We start from the raw sequence: 18,400 nt of genomic DNA on the forward strand, positions 1-18,400 counted from the left end.
AATCAGACAGAACTGTGTTGCTAACAGCTCTACACCCAGGCAAGAATCTCCCGCTGAGGCGTGGGCAGTGGAGAAACTTTCCCCTTTCAAATGGGGCTTCTGAGGTCATGCTGCTTTCTAAAGGGGGTTCACTGCACTAGTGGCTGGCTGAGACCAGAGCTGTTCAGCACACACACTGGGACCCTATATTTTCACTAAGGACAGAAAGTTTAATATGACTCTTTCACAGAATCACAGAATGGCTGAGGTTGGAAGGTTGGAGAAAAAAAAAAAAAATGGAAAAGTATAAATTTACTTGGAAAAAGAAATAATGAAATCAAAAGCTTTCCTGCTAGACCTTTTCATTGTGTGGGATAATCACAGCAAAATGAAGTGAATCACCCAGCACCATGTACTCACTGAGACCAAACTGCAGCCAGCAAAAGTATCCTTTCTATTTCTCTGATCCTATTTCACTAATGGAATGCAGTTCCGGGAACAAGCATATCTTGACGAAAATATGTATCACCACAAATATCTTGTACAGCATTGTGGTTGCAGAATCACAAACCAAGCTACTGCGCTGAAAAACAAAACAAAACAGCTCCTTGTACTCCAGGCCAGGAATTCAGTAAGAAAAGAACACCTAGCCAGAGCAAGAGAGGTTATCTGTGGGCAGAGGAAATTTCATTGCCCAAGAAGAAACTGGGACAGCAGTTTGGATTAAGCAATTCTTATTCAGAGCAGGAATCTTTAGCAAACACGGAGAAGCAGCTAAGTTTTTAGTTTTATGCCTAACTGAAAGACAATACTATTCCTCTGGCACACTGTGACTTGTCAGGTCGTTTGCTTACTAGTTTGAAATACCATGTCATTTTGAAAGCCATTGATATTACTTCTAAGTAACTGAATTTGCTGCAGAGGACTAGCCTCCAAATCCTGACCCTGGTAAATTTTTGAGCTCCTTCTATTTACACACCACATGGAGAACATTCAAGATCTCTTAAGAATGAAGACTCATCTTAAGAGAGGCGCTAACAGCTTCTGGAGCAAGATAAGACATGAATGCAGAGCACAGATCAAGCATCAACAATAAAACAAGCACAGGGTTTTTCCTCAGCCTCCAAATAAGAAGGCGAGGTGTACATGAAATTGAAGTCAAGAGGATGCAGTTATCCGTAAAGTTATAAGCAAAAATAGGTACATCAACATCTAAGTAAAAGTCCCCATCATGTGAATATTCATTTTCAAGCATATTTAGCACAGATGTCTGCACTGTTCCTGCTGATTTTTCATAGCCTGATTCTTGGTAACAGATGAATCATTCCTGGTGTCCCATAATCAATAACTTAATTCCCATTGTTTTTAATTCTTATACAACACAATGAATATTTATGGCACACAAATCCAGTAAATTTACTGGATCTCCTATGACCTCATTTTACCTCTGTTGTATAGGGTCTAGCTGAAGTTAAAAATTTTGCATGTTTTCTTCAGAAGCATTATTTGGTTTGCAGAACTTACAACAGAAGTGACGATGGGCCAGCAGGGTTGAAACTAGTTTAATGTTTGCATCTTGCTCTTTTAGACACCAGCTTGCTGTGCAAACAAACAAAGCCTCCAAGGTCTTTTTATTACCTTTTCAGAAGCAATGGCGTTTTCACCTCTCATTTTGACCCCTGAAAATTTATATCCACATAAACTACTTTGAGAAAAAGGTAATTTGGGATATTTTGCAGACTCAAACCAGAATGTCACGCTGCTACTATTTTCTCCCATGACACTAGATAAGAAAGTATTAAAGCTCTATTTTTCAATACCAATTAGGATCCTCGGGTGAAATTCCAATGCCTAAACTTAGAGATATCATGTATAGGTATAAAATAAGACATCTGTGCACAACTGGAGGTTGGCCCATGATGTAGGGGAGTTCTGCTGCCTTTCGAAGCAGCAGTTGAAGACCAGATGAGACATCCTAAAGCCTTTCAAATGGCATCACACATATAATTAGGCAACAATCTTTTGTCTAAGTCTACAAAAGTAAAAAAAAAAAAAAAAAAAAAAAATGACAGTGGTTGAGCTTACCCTGAAACAGTCACCCAGCTGAACTCATTCCACCTTTAGTGACTGCATCTCTTTTGGTTGTAATGGGAGCTTAAACACTTCGACCTATATATATTTTGTGTGCACTAACACCTGAATGTAGGTGTCTCACTGTGGGAATGCATTCCATTCTCAAAGCGAAATTCATCTCACCTATTCTAGGTATTTACATTGTCTATAGCTACATATGGGTCGCTTGTCTAGCAAAGTGGAGAAAAAAAGAAGCAGGCACATTTAGAAAGAGATTCCTTTGACCCATTTTTCTACATCCATTTTACACTGAAATGAGTCACACCCTTTATCTCCACAGACTAGCAGGAGAATCTCAGTGTTCATCTCTGGTGTACACTTCGTAAAGATAGATGAGAAATCCCACTTCTATGAAAGTGGGTAGAGATCAAGAACTAGACACCTGCCTCTCAGAAATATCACTAAACGTCTATACCTATCTTTAGGTACCTAAGATGCATTTGAAACTATAAATTTTAGATTGATATATCTCACTGCTCTCCAAAACACACACACAAAAAAACCACTATTTCTAAGCATCTAAATGGAACTTTAAACTATAGAGTATGCTTCAAACACAACAATAAATAAAAGGCTTTAAAAATTGATCCAAAACTTTGATATAGGGTCTTCACGTATGAACATCAGTTCATAGAATCACAAAATGGCTTGGGTTGGAAGGGACCTTAAAGGTCATCTAGTTCCAACGTTGCTGCCATGGGCAGGGACACCTCCCACCAGACCAGGTTGCCCAAGGCTCCTCCAGCCTGGCCTTGGGCACCTCCAGGGATGGGGCATCCACAGCTTCTCTGGGCAGCCTGTGCCAGGGCCTCACAACTCTCATAGTAAAGAACTTTTTCTTAATATCTAATCTAAATCTTCATTTATTTTTATTTTTATTTTTTTTTAGTTTAAAACCATTACGTCGTGTCCTATCACTATCTGCTTGTGAAAAAAAAAAAAAAAGTCACTCTCCATCTTTTTATAATTCCTCTTTAAGTATTGATATCAATGATATCTCTCCACAGCTCTCTCTTCTTCAGGCTAAACAACCCCAGTTCTCTCAGCCTGTCTTCATAGGAGAGGTGCTCTAGCCCTCTGACCATCTTCATGGCCCTCCTCTGGACCCTCTCTAATAGCCCCATGTCCTTCTTGTGCTGCAGGCCCCATGCCTGGACGCAGCACTCCAGGTGGTTCCTCACAAGGGCAGGGCAGAGAGGGACAATCACCTTCCACCCCTCCTGCCCACCCCTCTGTTGATGCAGCCCAGGATGCAGTTGGCCTTCTGGGCTGCAAGCACACACTGCTGGCTCATGTCGAGCCTTTCGTCCACCAGAACCCCCAAGTCCTTCTCTGCAGGGCTGCTCTCAATTTCTTCTCCCAGTCTGTCCTCCTGTCTGGGATTGCCCTGACCCAGGTGCAGCACCTTGCACTTGGACTTGTTGAACCTCATTAGGTTCACGAGGGCCCACTTCTCCAGCCTGTCCAGGTCCCTTTGGATGGCTCCCCTTCCTTCTGTTGTATCAACTGCACCACTCAGCTCAATCACTAACAGTAATTTTAAATAGAATTTTGTTTGTTTGTCTTTATATTTTACTATTTTCCAGTGACTCTATGGAAAGGAAAGATAAGATTAAATAACAGCAAAAAAAGTGCAACAGGCACTGTATTATGAAATTAAGCCCTGTCCACTCACAAGCAGAAATGCCACTGCCCCTCAGATAACTCCCAATTTAGGGAATTACATTTATTGGCTAATAAATTTTCCATGGCCATATTGCCTTTTTCAATTCTATTTCTAGTTTTGTTGCTATAAAATAGTTGCTTTCTTCAGCTTACAGAAAGAAATGAAATATATGCATACTGGAGAGCATTTTGGTGCTCCTCTGGGTTAAAGAAATGTGAATTATTGTTAGAACAAAGTAACAAAGCAGCAAGTCACTTCTTCCCCAGGAGTGATGGCCTGTCATTCTGGACAAGAAAATATAAGGGCTTATTTCTCTAACTTGAGTTATCATCATCAAGATCAGTTTTCAGTGCCTCACAAGATCCCTCTCTTAAAAAAAGCTGTAAAGCTGAAAAAAAAGTGTGATATATCACACAAAGTGTGATATTAATATATATGCGCAAAGCCTCAACCGGGCCTTTGGAGTTTTAATCACAATCTTGAACTTGTTGTATTGAGTAAACATTCATCACGGATTTCAGATTTCATCCTCCTATTAGCAACCAGACATCCATAAAATGCAATTCTCACGCAACATTGAGAATTAGGAAAACAGACAGAACGCACAACTATGGCAGGCACATGATTTCATCAGGCCGCAAATAGCAAATTGCGAAATGTTCTGTTCTCCTGCATTTGAATAAATATCACTATGAACCAGATGAAGACAGGCAACCCGAGCTATTCACAACTTCTGTCATAAGGAAAACGCAGTTGTGTTTCCACGATGTCCTCACTGCAGAGACAGAAGATGGCAGAGCATTTCCTGAGCGTGTTTTGTGCTTCAGAGCAGCCAAGCGACATGCAGGCCCCTACAAGAAATAAAAGTAAGTAGTGGGCCCAAGGATTTCATGAAATCTACATTTCACCCGGTCTAGAATCATGCCCTGATCCTGCAAAGGAGAGTCCGTGTTGGCTGAGTCACTGAGTCCTGTTTGCCCGGTTTGTTGCAGGAGGAGCATGTTTCATGCTGCTCCAGCACTTTTTACTTTGTGTTTATATGCAGAAACATGCCATCTGTGTGTCTTCTGAGATAAAATCTTGGCAGCAAAGACAACATCACACACTGAGTAATAGCCCAGTGATTCCTGGAATATATTGATTGCAGTAAGAGTAACGATGTTGGGTAAAATTCTGGTCACACTGTCGTCAACAGAATAGCTTCTTACTCTGTCGATGAGTGTTAAACACCTATTCATGGAGATCAGAAAAATGAGAAAATAGAAAGCACTATATCCCTCTTCCTACTCCAAAATTGCATTTGAGGTCACTGTTAAGATGTTATCAACAACAACACTGTGTGCACTAGAGAGCGCAAAAGACTCTTAATTTAGTGATCTAGCTTCTCACATAAATCTGATGTTGAGCATCCGAAATATCATGTGAACTCTGACACCATATCTATTAAATTCAAAAGCAGCTTCAGGACTGCAGAAGTAAAATCTTTGCAAGCTAAATAATACATTTAATGTCACACACACCCTTCTGGCACAGTGTAGACTTTGACATTTACCTCCCTTTCCAGATTTCTCTCCTTTAGATAGAACAATTTGCAATGACTTGTGTTGGAATTGGTTTCTTTGTTTATTGTTCACAACAGTGAAAACATGTTTCTAGTTGCAAGGAGGAAGTAATGATACACTCAGCCATAAGATGAACTACACTGAGATCTGCTCATTGCACATAATCTTATTTCATGCACATGCTAAACCATAAAAAAAATGTCTGTCTGTGCCATTAAAAAATTGCTTAAATTCTGCAGTTCCCTTGTGAAATATTCTGAATTTGGCCATCAATAAAACTTGCTTCAGGAAAGGTCCCGCTCCCATCCAAAGCAATAAAATGGCTATTCTGAAAAATTTTGCATATGACTACATGTCACTGTTAAGATCAGAAGGTACAAATAACTCTGAATATTACAAAGAGTGCTCTCACGAATCTGTCAAGCAGAATGGGTTTGTGGGTTGACACTGTACAAAGAACATTAATTATCAAATAGCAGGTAATCTGAACAACAAGGTATCTGCAATATTTCTCATCATAATCAGATGTTCAGCCAGTGCATATCAGTACAGGTTGACTGAGATCAAGAGTCTTTTGCCTTCTTATACCATGGGAGGATGTTTCTCACTATCTTTAAAATAACTTGTCCTTCTCCGTTCTTGTATAATAACGCATTATTTCTGCAGCCGAGGCTTCTGCAAAACATGATTTCTGTGTCAGAGGGATAAAAATATCCCTGACACAACAGTGGATTTCATTTAGAAAAGCATCAGAAGATTCACAATTTGAGCTGGAATTTATTATTGGTCCTTTCAGCTCAATGCAAATTTGAAATGGTGATCTGAAACAAATAATACACTTTCCTCAGCCAAATCCGTACAGCAGCATTAAGAAAAGATCAAAACAATTCTAAAATTAACCTCTAGATTTTAAAAACATTTCATGGATCCATTATTAGACATATAGAGGAAAAACGGGACAAGAATCTGTTTAGGGTAAAAATTCATAAAACTTGCACTTTCTTCATTTTGCTTTGTATTTCTCCGATATGATTGCCGTTTATGTTCTGAAAGCACCTGTCTGAGGCAGAAGACCAATTTTAATAAGCCCCATAGACACAGAGTAACAATACGTAATTAACCCTTGGAACTTAATAAAATACCAGTTTAAGTCTGAAACAACCTCTTTTGAAGCAAAATCAACTTGATTCAGCTTCTGTTCTATCCCGATTGCTGCACCTATAGAATCATCTGCAAAGAAAATAAACTCCAATTTGTTTTCTATGGCATCTTTTGGCATACCAAAAAGCTCAAAATTCTCAGATATTTAAATTCCAGACGTACAAAATGTCTCAAGTATTTAAAGCCCTGCTATGACAAAATTAAGGTCATGAACCAGCCTTTTCTTCCTGAAATTCTTCTACCCCATCCAGTGCCTTCTCCAAGGTTTTACTGACAAAGCTATCTCAATACCTGCAATTCTGTACAAGTCCTGACCAACGCCATTTTGGCTGGGCTGAGCATCCTTGTTCCTATTTTTCTGCTGAATGGGACAAGGCAGCTTCAAAACATACATCTTGGTGAAGTCCTTTTGAGTGGCCCAGTCCATAAGGCAAAACTTCACCCCAAATGCAGCGACTAAGAGTACTTTCACCCCAAATCTAAAATGCTGGTTGAAAAGTCTGTAGGGGAAAAGGGTTTGAGGGATCAAAAGTAGCACCCTAAAGATCAGAGGGGAGACACTTAAACATAGTCAGCACGGTTACTGCTATATCTCCCCACCTTACGCCTTATCTGGTTCAACACTGCAACTCCTACATTTAAATTCCTGGCTTTGAATTTGACAATTTTAGTCTTGATGCTCTAAGAGATCCTCGTCTGTTACTTTCAGCCTTCCACCAGAAGCTTCTCTGCTGGGGCACAGGCTGCAGAAGATGTGTGTGCTGGGAGTATTCAAAACGCTTCTTTAGCAAAAGACCGCTTTCATCAATATTTCAGCTAATAATCTGCTCTCTGAACTACAGATTATCTCCCATCTTTCCTCTCCTTGGCTAGAGGGGCAAAACTTTCCCAAAGAGGGACAGGGGAAACACAAGTGTGACAGCATCCTTAATCTTCACAGATCTAACTACAATAATTCATCTGTCAGGGACCTCATCATCTGAAATTCCATCATTTTAGAAGCCAACAAAAATCCTCTCTGGTGTCCTTTATTTTCAAACTCTCTAAAATGTGGGTATTTTAAAAGAAAAAGCATCTATATGGAGAGAGTAGGACTTTCCTGGGGAGTCTCATTTTTGGCAGCAGGCACAGTTAGCAAGCTGCAGCCAGAACTTTCAGTCTTTGAACACCTCATTTACGACACGGTCTTTCTCTGAAAAAAACCTTTTAGTGATGTTACAGCTGCTAAAGTTGTAATTCTACAGAACCCGCACATCACAGACTCCCTCTGAAATCACCAGCTATTTCAGAGATATAAAAGAACACATTGGATTTCAGTGGGAATTCAGCATGCTGGAAAGCTCGTGAGAAGCCTGCTTTTTAACAAACAGGTTTTCAAAGAGTCTGCTTTTACGAGGCTAGCCTGCGAGCTGCTGGCTAAGCAGCCAGGTGCTGGAGCTGATTCCAGATACATCAGGTCTTAAAAATTGCAAAGGCACTATACAAAAATAAGACGGGGAGAGCAGGAAAACTGAAGAGGAGAAAAATTTGTTTCCATGCTTCAGAATATGTTGGAGCCTGGTTAAAGTGATTCTGGGATATGTCAGTACCAACTGACCATGTGTGGCCTCTTCTGAGTAAACCTGTGAACATTTACGCATAAAGACCCTCTTATGGAACCCTGTATTTCATTGCTGTTCCTAATAGCAGGGAAAATATATCAGTGGCAAAACTTAGTAGTTGTACAAAGCCCATCGTATGGAAACTTTAGCAGTGCTTCATCTCTGTACTCCCCTGGGTTACATTATCATCTTTGTTCTAAAACTATGTGTAGGCAGTGAAATGTTTGCTAAGAGCAAATCAGGAGAAAAGTAGAGAACAGAGCCCCAGTGCCACAAGCACATTCATAAACAATCAAACTAAAGGTCCCTCTAGGCCTACAGTGTATTTTCAGAGGCCACGAGAGACAAAACAAGCACGGAGCCCCCCTCCTCCTTACACATCCTTCCAGCCCTCTGCAGTCATGCCCTGGCTCTCAGTCGCTTCCTCCCCAAGCTGAATATGGTCTACAGCCTCTCTCTTTGTGGGAACTCTTCCATCTTTGTGATGACTCTTGCCCTGCTTTCTACATTTTTTGAAACAGAAGACACAGAAAATTAAACCATATTTAAGGTACATATGTACTGTTGATGGCATATGATACAATGGCATAACAAATTTCTGGGTTTGTTCATTGTTAGTTCCCTAATTGTTGCTTGCAAGAATTTCTCACTGTCTTTTCAGTATCTCTTTATGCTCTAAGAAAATACCTTAAGCCCTTCCTTTCATCTACCCATTTCAGTTTTGAGGATTTTCTTCCTTGGGTGTTTTTCCTTACCAACAGATAAAGAAATTCTGCTTCTACAGGAAAGTTCATGTAGGCTTCACTTGACTTTCACTGAAATCAAGGACAAAGTGAATGTTAAAAACAGCTTGCATTTCAGTGGTTAGCATGTCAAACCAGGTGCCAAGCAGAGGGTAAATCCTCCTCTCTTTTATCACAAAAAAGATGACAGAAGTTGGTCTACAGCTGGGGAGTTCAGATCAGGCCGAGGATGATACTACAGTGATAACAGCAACAATAACAAAGTATAATCGTCTTTTCGAATCTATAGGTAAGTACCTTTCTAAGAGCCATTTAAAGGATTATCCTGAAATCCTCAATATCAGCATGCGTGTCCGTTAATCCAGAGCTGGGAGAAGCCCACAAGCGAAAAAAGGAAAAGAACCACCAAACCAGCAAACAAAACAGAATGTACGGGCACATCTGTGAGCACACATGCACACACAGGGACATCCATCTCTCTGCTCACAGAGCAAAACGACTTCACCTCTCACCCTATTTGAACCAACAAAAGCAAATCCGATCTGAAAAACATTCAGCAGTAGGAGTATAAAAATGATAATTGAAAGTTTATTACTTAACGCTTGGCAAAGCTATTTCCCATGGCAATTTGATAAATACCTTGACTTTTCTGCTCATCATAACCTCAGACATTTATTGCCTCATTTACTATAACAAACGTTCAGTTATCTGCCGAACCCAGCCTATATTTAACAGACTGTACAGCAAGAATGTTGCCACGGTAGAAAAAAAAAAGCCAAAGGATGAGACTGGAGGTTCCGGGGGTGGGAGAGACAAAGCTTTCCAGAGCACTGCATCCATCTTACACAAGAAAAGCACCTTAATTTAAGCAGAAATCCTGCTTCAACAGGCTCGGGGAAGCAGAGGGTTGGTCCTTTCTGCTTCTGGAGTCTCTCCTCAGCTTTTCCCAGCTGCAGGAAGAGCAGAAACACATCTCCACCGAATTCCTAGAGCAGCCAGAAGAAATCTTCATGGGGCAAGTCACTTGGACTGCTGAAATGAAGTATTTATTGATATTTACTACAAGCCCGTTATTGCTTAGGCAAGGTCATCATAGGCAGCAGGGCTTTGCAATCAGAAAGAATTAGGGACCAAAAAAAAAAAATCCAGTTTGTGAGCGGATTGCAAACCTCTACAGCAGTGGGAGTTTTATGGCAAAAAGGATAAACAGCCCTTGTAGCACCCCGCTGCACATCCTCCTTTTGGTTGATGCGGGCTGACACCGCCGGTGGCTCGCGCTCTCTCTGCTGCGATGAATTGCTTGGAGGCATGGGGCTGTGGGGAGCGGGACCGTGGCAGAACAAGACAGGTCTCTCCTCCTGCATGCAGGTACCAGGGCAAGCATGTCCCCAGTGCTGACAGTATTTTTGAGGAGAGAGGGAAAGCAAAGGATGGAGCTACTGCATTCTCCACATCTGGAGATGTTTAAGTTTTCATTTAAGGAAGAAAAGTGGAACAAAATCCAAAACCATTAAAAAAGAACCTGGAATTTCCAACAGAAAGCAGATAACATGAATGTGAAGAAAAAAATGCACAGAAGTGGAAAACCTTATCAGTCCTGTTGTTTCCAGTGTCTCCTTTGGTGCTTAGATATTTCCAGCAGCTGAGAAAAGATCAAAGTACCCCAAATAGACCAATGGATTATAATGTCCTATGGAGCCAGTATTAGAAGTTTGTTCTTTGGTCTGCATTTCTCTGATATTATTCTAATTAGCTGTATTATGATGGTGGTGCCTGGAGGCTCAATTATTTCATTTCACCAGGGATCATTGCTGTATTAATTTTTAATCTGTACGCTTTAAATATTTACCAAAGTTGTTAAGAACCTGCAATGAGATGCCAAGACCCTTCTTATCAAGAGGGAGGACTCAACTGTTTTTAGCAAAGTTCTGCTTGTTTTACCACTCAGCCAAAATCTGAAACTTAAAGGGAAATATTAACCTGTCTTACTTTGTAATAACTGTCCAAACTGAAAGCATTTGTGATGCCTTTTACTTACACATTTAACCTGGAGATATTTTCTGCCAAAGACTTAATTGCTTCAGTCATAAATTCCACATCCTGGATTAAGGGAAGGGAAAGGAGAGATGGTAAAAACCTGATTTATTTCCAAATATTTATTTCTAAATATTTGTCTCTTTTCTTAAAATTCTAGATCTCAGGCACAAATGGAATAGGAATATTCATCTTTTGTTACAAAAGGCAAAAATAAAAACGCATACATTCTAATTTCTAAAGATTTAAAGGAAGATCTCTAAAAGCACAGAATGATTTAATTCTGAAGGTCAAAATCAAGGTGACAAATGACAGAAATGTTTGTGTGCATGCATGTATACGTTTTGATCAGAGGAGCAAGAGACCAGAGAGGCTGTGGGATGTCCATCCTTGGAGATACTCAAAGCTGAACAAGGTCCTGAGCAGCCTGACATAACTTTGAAGGTAGCTCTGCTTTAAGCGGGGATTTGGACTAGGACTTCTAGAAGCCAACCTAAATTAGTCTCTGATTCCTTGTATATAAATGATAAATGATCATTTCTCGATAAATGGAGAACCTGCAATGGAATTATGAAGCATGGAGTACAGCTCCAGGAAGAAGTCCCTCTTGGTCAGTCCTTCCTGCAGGCCCAAGTTTCTCTGTATGTTTAGAGATGCAAGAAGAGAAAGCAAAGGCTAGAAATCTCCCTGGCCATGCTGTTCATACACTAGAACCCAAACAAAAGCAATATTAGGTCACTTTCAGAATTAAAGGTTGGATTATATATCAGAATTGTTGTCAAATTTTGACATTTCCCATGGCAGAGTTTCAGTAAAAGAATATTGGGAGGATTGTTTTTGTTTTTTTTTTTTTTCCCCCCTGCATTTTTTCTTATCTCTCTCCCCCCCTTCCTATGTCCCCTCTCATCCCCCTCATCCCTCCCACCCCACTCCCAACAGCAAGAGAAGTACAGAATCTGTTGTGGCTTTTTGTCGTGGTTTGTTTTGGAATGAAAAGAAACTTCTGATATTCCATTTTTTAAAATAGATGATTTGGACATTGCTAATGTGTTTTAATATGTGTCAGTTCTGGTGTGTGTGTGTTTTCTTTCCTCAAAGCAAAATTTCATCACAATCAACACCTTCTTGTACAATTACTACCTTTTTTTGACAAAAACAGCATTTCCTGATATGAAAATATTTCATCACAATTTCTTCCTCCAGTATGAGCTGTGATATTTGTTCAGCACAGTCTATTCCCTGCACAGCAACTGTGATATCATTGTGCCGCAGGCACTAAATGAACATGAAAATAAACTAAGGACAAGATGCTCATCTGGCATCTAGCGGAGATACAGGGAAGTCAATGGAGCTATGCTCAATTACACTTAGAAAGGGTCAAACCTGCACCATTATGTATAAGATTTGTGGTGACATTTCAAAACCAGTTGCCTTAATCTGTTAAAGAACTCCTGTCTTGACCCTTCACAAGAATGACTTCTCACCTTCTTAACAGCTCTGCGGAGTCAGATACCTCACTCACTTCCCTCTCTGCTTACCTAAGTATCTCTGAACATATGCTATTTTAACATCAACATCCTCAATCTAATTTATTAGGCTTGCTTGGCTCACAGATGAGGAATTAAGCGAGTGTGATGGGACTGGGTATTCAACAATTGAAAATAAGTGGTTCTTCATGGTACCAGCCTCTCTGTTATCCTGACTGATGCGGGCAAAGTCGTCAAGCTGCCCCTCCTGCTAGAAGCTATGGTTCTTTTACAAATGTATTCTAATGGGCATCACTCAGTGCACCCAAGATTTACACAAAAGGCGGCTTAAATCCATGATGTTAAAATGCTGTCCTTCTTTTCTGAAAATAAATAAATGAACTTCTGTACAACAATACTTTCTGTTCACTGAGAAATTGAGAAATGCATAAATAAAGAATCACCTTATGTGTGAGACGGCGTTGATGAAATCAGCCAAATTATTTTGCTTAGATGACAATGGACATAAGCTACAGCAAAGGAAATTATGGTCAAATGTAAGGAAAATATTTTTCAGTACATGAGCGGTTGCACACTGGAAAGAGAGGTGGTGGAATGTCCATCCAACATATTTAAAACTCAGCAAGACGTGGCCTTGATCACCCTGACAAAGGCAGACCTGCCTAGAGCAGGGGTAGGACCAGATCATCTCCAGAGGTCTCTTCCAACTAAAATTAGTCTGTAAATGGATGACCAAGTTTTGCAGTCCTGTGCAGTCATATCGTGACAAGCAGCTTAATCTAATCATGATGCCTGCTAAAGCTACCTGTAAACCTACAGCATAAGGATGATCCTCCTAAGAGACATAGCTAAATCAGGGCATTATAGACTACACATCTGTGTTGCTACTACAGGAGGATAAATGGGAGGAGGACACCATGAAGGGACATATTTTCTGGGCTTATGTAGGGAAAGACATCAAATGCGAAGAAAGCCATCAACAGAGCTATTGTGGCCCTGTTTTTAGGAGCAAGAATATTTTGGAGCAAAAATTCAACACGTAACTCAGCAGTCACAACTGTAAGAAAAAATAATCTTCAAGTGCTATTACAAGGGCTATCAGATCCACCTCCATGATGTCCTTTCCTCATAGCCCAGGACTCTGCAAAGTTGAGATCACAGTCTAAGAACAATCAGTCAAACTAAACGGGCTGTAGGTAGTATCTCAAGAGGGAAGTAGGTGGAAGCTCTGCAGCGCTATGAGCTTTAATAGCAGGCCCCTGGCAAATGCCTACGCAGAGTTGCTCACAACTGTGAGACTCACAGCTTGTACCGACTCACCCAAATCATTTCTTGCTTTGGTGCAGAAGGGTAACTGAAGCAGTGCACACACACAGAGCAGGAGGAGGGAAGGGGGGAAGCCCAGGGTGAGGATAAGCTGCAGCTCTGTAGACTCATAGCACCCATTTTGTTCCTTACATTGAGTTGCCCAGGTCAACCTGGGGACAATTTGGGGTGCAATACTAGGAGTGGAAGAAATGGGAGTGAAAGACCCAGTGATGTTGGTATAAGGCAGACTTAGAGAAAGAGTCTGTCGGGGCTGCAATCATAAACGTATACCTGCACTCACACAGCACAGCAATATGTGAATCAGCGAATAGTCAGATAGGGTCAGCCCTATCCAAAAAGCTTCATCACAGTAATATGACTTTCTATGTTTACATTTTGAACCTATTTTTAAGCATATTGAGAGACGGTGAAAGCTGAACATGCTGGCTAGTAGCTGCCATCTCATTACTTGGTAGAACTCTGTTTTAAAACTGTAGGGGAGGATTAGCTACTGTACATGCCCTGGAATCAAAACAAAACAAAGAATAAATGTGTTAAATAGAAATGTACTGTTTCCTCCACTGCTAACATCCATAGGTTGGCTTTTGCAACAGAAGGATCAACACCTTTTTCCTGGGTTTTCTCTAACAATTGTGTCGTGAAATAGCTGAACATGGAGAAATATCCTAAAGGAGGATGAATGAGAAGACGTAGAAGAGGATGCAATTCACTGGCTGAGTGAAATAAAGATCAGCTTAAACTAAAACGTTGTTCCTTTCATCACCCTATCCTTCCCCAAAATAAATTCATATAAATAGCAAACACATATGATTATTAAAAAAATAAAAATAAACGGTAAGTGAAACTTTTTTTTCTCTTCTGATAGGCAATTTTATTAAAAGCAAGATATATCTCATAAAAAAGAGGAGAGAAGAAAAAGAGTGTCCCTGCTCGTCCCAGTGGCTAGGTCATTTGTGAGAGGCAAAGTGCTGACTTTGATATTCTACTTCTCCCCTAACTACAGCAGGTATCCCAGTACTCACCATCCTTACAGTTCTGTAATTGGGGGAAATTCTAGGATGCCTCATCCTGGCTTTCCCCCAGTGGACATGTTCCAATGTGTATAAATAACCAAAAATTTGATTACACAGAGAAAATTTCTCTTCAAGTGGGGTTTAAAGAATTGGAGGGCATGCAAGAGACATTGGCTCCAACCCCATTCTCATTAGTGTTTAATTTTTAAAATACAAAATAGGAAAATTTAAATAAATCAAGAAAGACCCATTCTAAAACAGAAAACCCTCTGCATCGCTGGCAGAGCTCTCTCCTGGGAAACGGGAGATTCAGTTCTACTTTGGGTAGTCTTCTCTAGCAATCAAACCACCCAAATAGAGAATTTTAAATTCCTAAAATCTCACGGATGGCACTTGAGCCTTGATGTTACTTAACTCCAGAAGTGGGAGGAGGCGGGGGGTTGCAGCTGCAACAGCACTGCAGGCAAATCAGAGATTTTCTGAAGTCTCTTTGCTCACCTCTTCTTTAAAGATCTTCTGAACACCTGCAGCTCCCATTAGCTGCAATCTGTGGAAGCCCAGCTCATCTGGAAATCAGCCCCTATGCCCACAAAACAAAGTACTTTAAAATAAAGCACACTGGTACTTTAACATCAGCAAGTCACTAATAATCTAAGTAACTAATAATTACTGAAAACCACCTGTAAACAGCCCGCCTGGAAGTCTTGTTAGTGAAGTATGCATGTGCCGCGCAAGCAAATGCCTAACCCTTTCAACACCTCATTTAGCTCAATACATTATCTGCACATCTGCTTTTTCAGACAGCTATTAAACAAATAATATTTGTGGTACATCCTCTTTTTGAAACAACCCACCAATTCAGAAGCCACTCCCATCCCACTGTATAATTTTCGTGCCAGGAAGAGCCTGAAATGCCAATATAGCTGCTTTAGGAGCCATTTAATGTTGCTAAGAGGACATAAACACAATTGTTAGCCAGCAGTGGTCATGGCAGAGATTAACATTTCAATGGATTTTTCATAGTCTAAATTGCGGGAACAATAGAAGCTAATTTCTTTTATTGTAAAAATCTCCCATTAGTAGTTCAAAGTCATTTAGCCAGTTGAACTGGTGTTTATTCTAAACACACGCGCCAATGATCTATTTCTGTGCAGTCAGCGTATCACCACAGCTCTCATTTAATAAATAAAAGATGATTTTTACAACAGAGCACAGCCAGGCATGCTCATTAGAGCAGGTATTTAACTACACAACAAATGTATGGTCACGTAAACTCTAACGTACACAAGGCTACTATATGTGCAGAGAACCAGTATGTTGCATAAATTTCCATTTCAACTAATGTGCATGTGACAAATTTTGATACTGCTTTAAGGAGCAAGCTCTGCAATTTCATGTGTGTACAGTAAAGCATTTATTCATTTAACTGAGTTGAAAGCATCTGTGATGTGGTCAAGAGGCAATAACCTTCTCCTAGGATTTTTAAGTGTACTGCTGCTTTCCTATCAACAGTCATCACTGGACATTAAATTGATAAGAGCTGCAGACTGCAGAACAAAATGTTAAACTTGTCTTTTTTCACATAGAGTAAATATCGTGCGACTCACCGGTATGTGAAAGCATGATTTATGATATATTATCATAATATATTTCATATATTTCATGATTTATGATATCATGATTTATGATATAAAAACTTTCTGCTTAGTTAATTACTTACATTGCATCCTAGTGGGAGAGCATTTATTTAAAAATAGCTTTTTAGAAAAGAGAAAGGACAAAAAATTCTTTATTTAAAAAGGTGGAGAAGGATAGTGGAAATATAAAAATGCAGGTGTCGTCTGACATATGGATGATTCCTCCATCCAAGAGTTTAGATCTATAATCTGCAGTCAGCTATTGAATAATATTACCACAGAGGTCAAATGGGAGCAAAGCAAATCTGAGCAGGATATGAAGGCCAGGCTGGATGGGGCTTTGAGCAATCTGATTTAGTGGGAGGTGTCCCTGCCCATGGCAGGGGGGGTGGATCTAGACAATCTTTAAGGTCCCTTCCAACCCAAACCATTCTATGACTGTATGAATCTGAGAATGTACACAGTCCCAAAATCTTCTATAAGAGGAAGATGACTACTGCATGTCCAGCTTAGACAAACTGCTACCACAAATGCACGTACCAGTCCATAACTGAAGATTTTAGAGGAATTGTCTCGAGTCCTTTAAACTTTTCCCTTACATCTAAACATGATTTTTTGAATGAAAATAGCTGCTAGTCATCCACTTCAAAATCCCAAGACCAGCAACCCATGACAGTGGGTTATGGGAAACACAAATCTTGGCCCAGCTTGAGCTGCAGCAGGAAGATGTGAGAGATGTTATCTTCCTTAGACCCTTGGTACACATGAAAATTGACTTTAGGAGCCATACCTTGTTGGCCTGCATATACATTGAGCAACCTGGGTCAATGGAATTATTTACAGGATGAGAAAAAGTTGTTTCTCTCTTTTCCCATGCTAAAGTCCTCTCTCAACCCTAAAGAAATTTTGCCTCTTGTTTTGATGAGTTACGCAAGACTAGAAAACTTCAAGGTAAATTCTTCCTTTTTGCAGCTTATTTTGTATGTGAAAGCCAATATTCAGCAATAGACTGCATGTGATCTAGCAACCTCAGAACCAACAATCCACTATCGATGCTTCAGTAAGTGCATTTCAGTAAAGAAAGCTCAGGTTTAGCCTGGACATCAGATACTCTGTCAACCTGGTGTACAAACATGGTGATATATGCCTAGGCATTTAACTAGCGAAGATGAGAGATGAAGTACCAGGAAGCTGTCTTGAATTTGAAGTACCAAATTAATTCAGTTTTTGGTAAATTCATAATTAAATTCTTAATCCTTTTATACTCAGTCAGCTACTGAAAACAATGAAACAGCTCCCATCCCTCCTTCCCAGAGATCATCTCACTAAAATATATAAAGTTTTTATATTCTGCAACATATAAAACCCCAGCTGAGTGGAGTGAGTGGATTATTACACTTTACTGCCGCAAGAAGTGCACATGGGAGGTATCTACATGCTTCATTTTGTGAAGTCTGTCTTCATTCCTCTCCACCTGTCAACAGCTCAGACTGTTTTCTCATTGCAAAGAGGTGGCTACATTTCAATAAGAAATAGTACTTTCTTTTTTAGTCCTCAGCAGGGTTAAGGAATTGTACTGGTTTGGACTGGGATAGAGTTAATTTTCTCCTAGTAGCTAGTTAATTTTCTCCTAGTAAGTATGGTGCTGTGTTTTGGATTTAGGATAAGTATAATGCTGATAACACACCGATGTTTTAGTTGTTGCAGAGCAGTGCTCACACAGAGCCAAGGACTTACCAGCATCTCGTGCTGCCCTGCCAGCAATGAAGCTGGTGGTGTACCAGGAGCTGGAGGGGACAGAACCAGGACAGCTGGCCCAGACTGGCCAAAGGATGTCCCACACCATCTAACATCGTGCTCAGCAATAAAACTGGGTGAGTTGGCTGGAGCAGGGGGCTGGTGCTGCGCAGGATCTGGCTGAGTATTGGTCAGCGGGTGGTGAGCGATGTATTGTGCATCGCTTGTTTTGTATATTCTTATCACCATTATTATTATTTTCCCTTCCTTTTCTGTCCTATTAAACTGTCATTATCTCAACCCATGAGTTTCAACTTT

The 18,400-nt window shown here is 40.2% G+C and overlaps 1 protein-coding gene across 6 annotated transcripts in view; it reads right to left on the reverse strand.

Annotated features, from left to right (window-relative positions):
- The window catches only part of FAM135B (family with sequence similarity 135 member B), a 204,799-nt gene that overhangs the window by 156,081 nt on the left and 30,318 nt on the right, over positions 1-18,400 (reverse strand). Inside the window, exon 2 of one of the 6 annotated variants that reach the window (XM_066990767.1) lies at positions 15,207-15,288. The exons of the other annotated variants lie outside the window; for them this stretch is intronic. The gene's annotated coding sequence lies outside the window, so the exon portion shown is untranslated. The remainder of the gene's footprint in view (positions 1-15,206; positions 15,289-18,400) is intronic. 6 annotated transcript variants of the gene reach the window in all.

This window comes from Anser cygnoides, chromosome 2, assembly GCF_040182565.1.
Source record: "Anser cygnoides isolate HZ-2024a breed goose chromosome 2, Taihu_goose_T2T_genome, whole genome shotgun sequence".
Taxonomy (NCBI): Eukaryota; Metazoa; Chordata; class Aves; order Anseriformes; family Anatidae; genus Anser; species Anser cygnoides.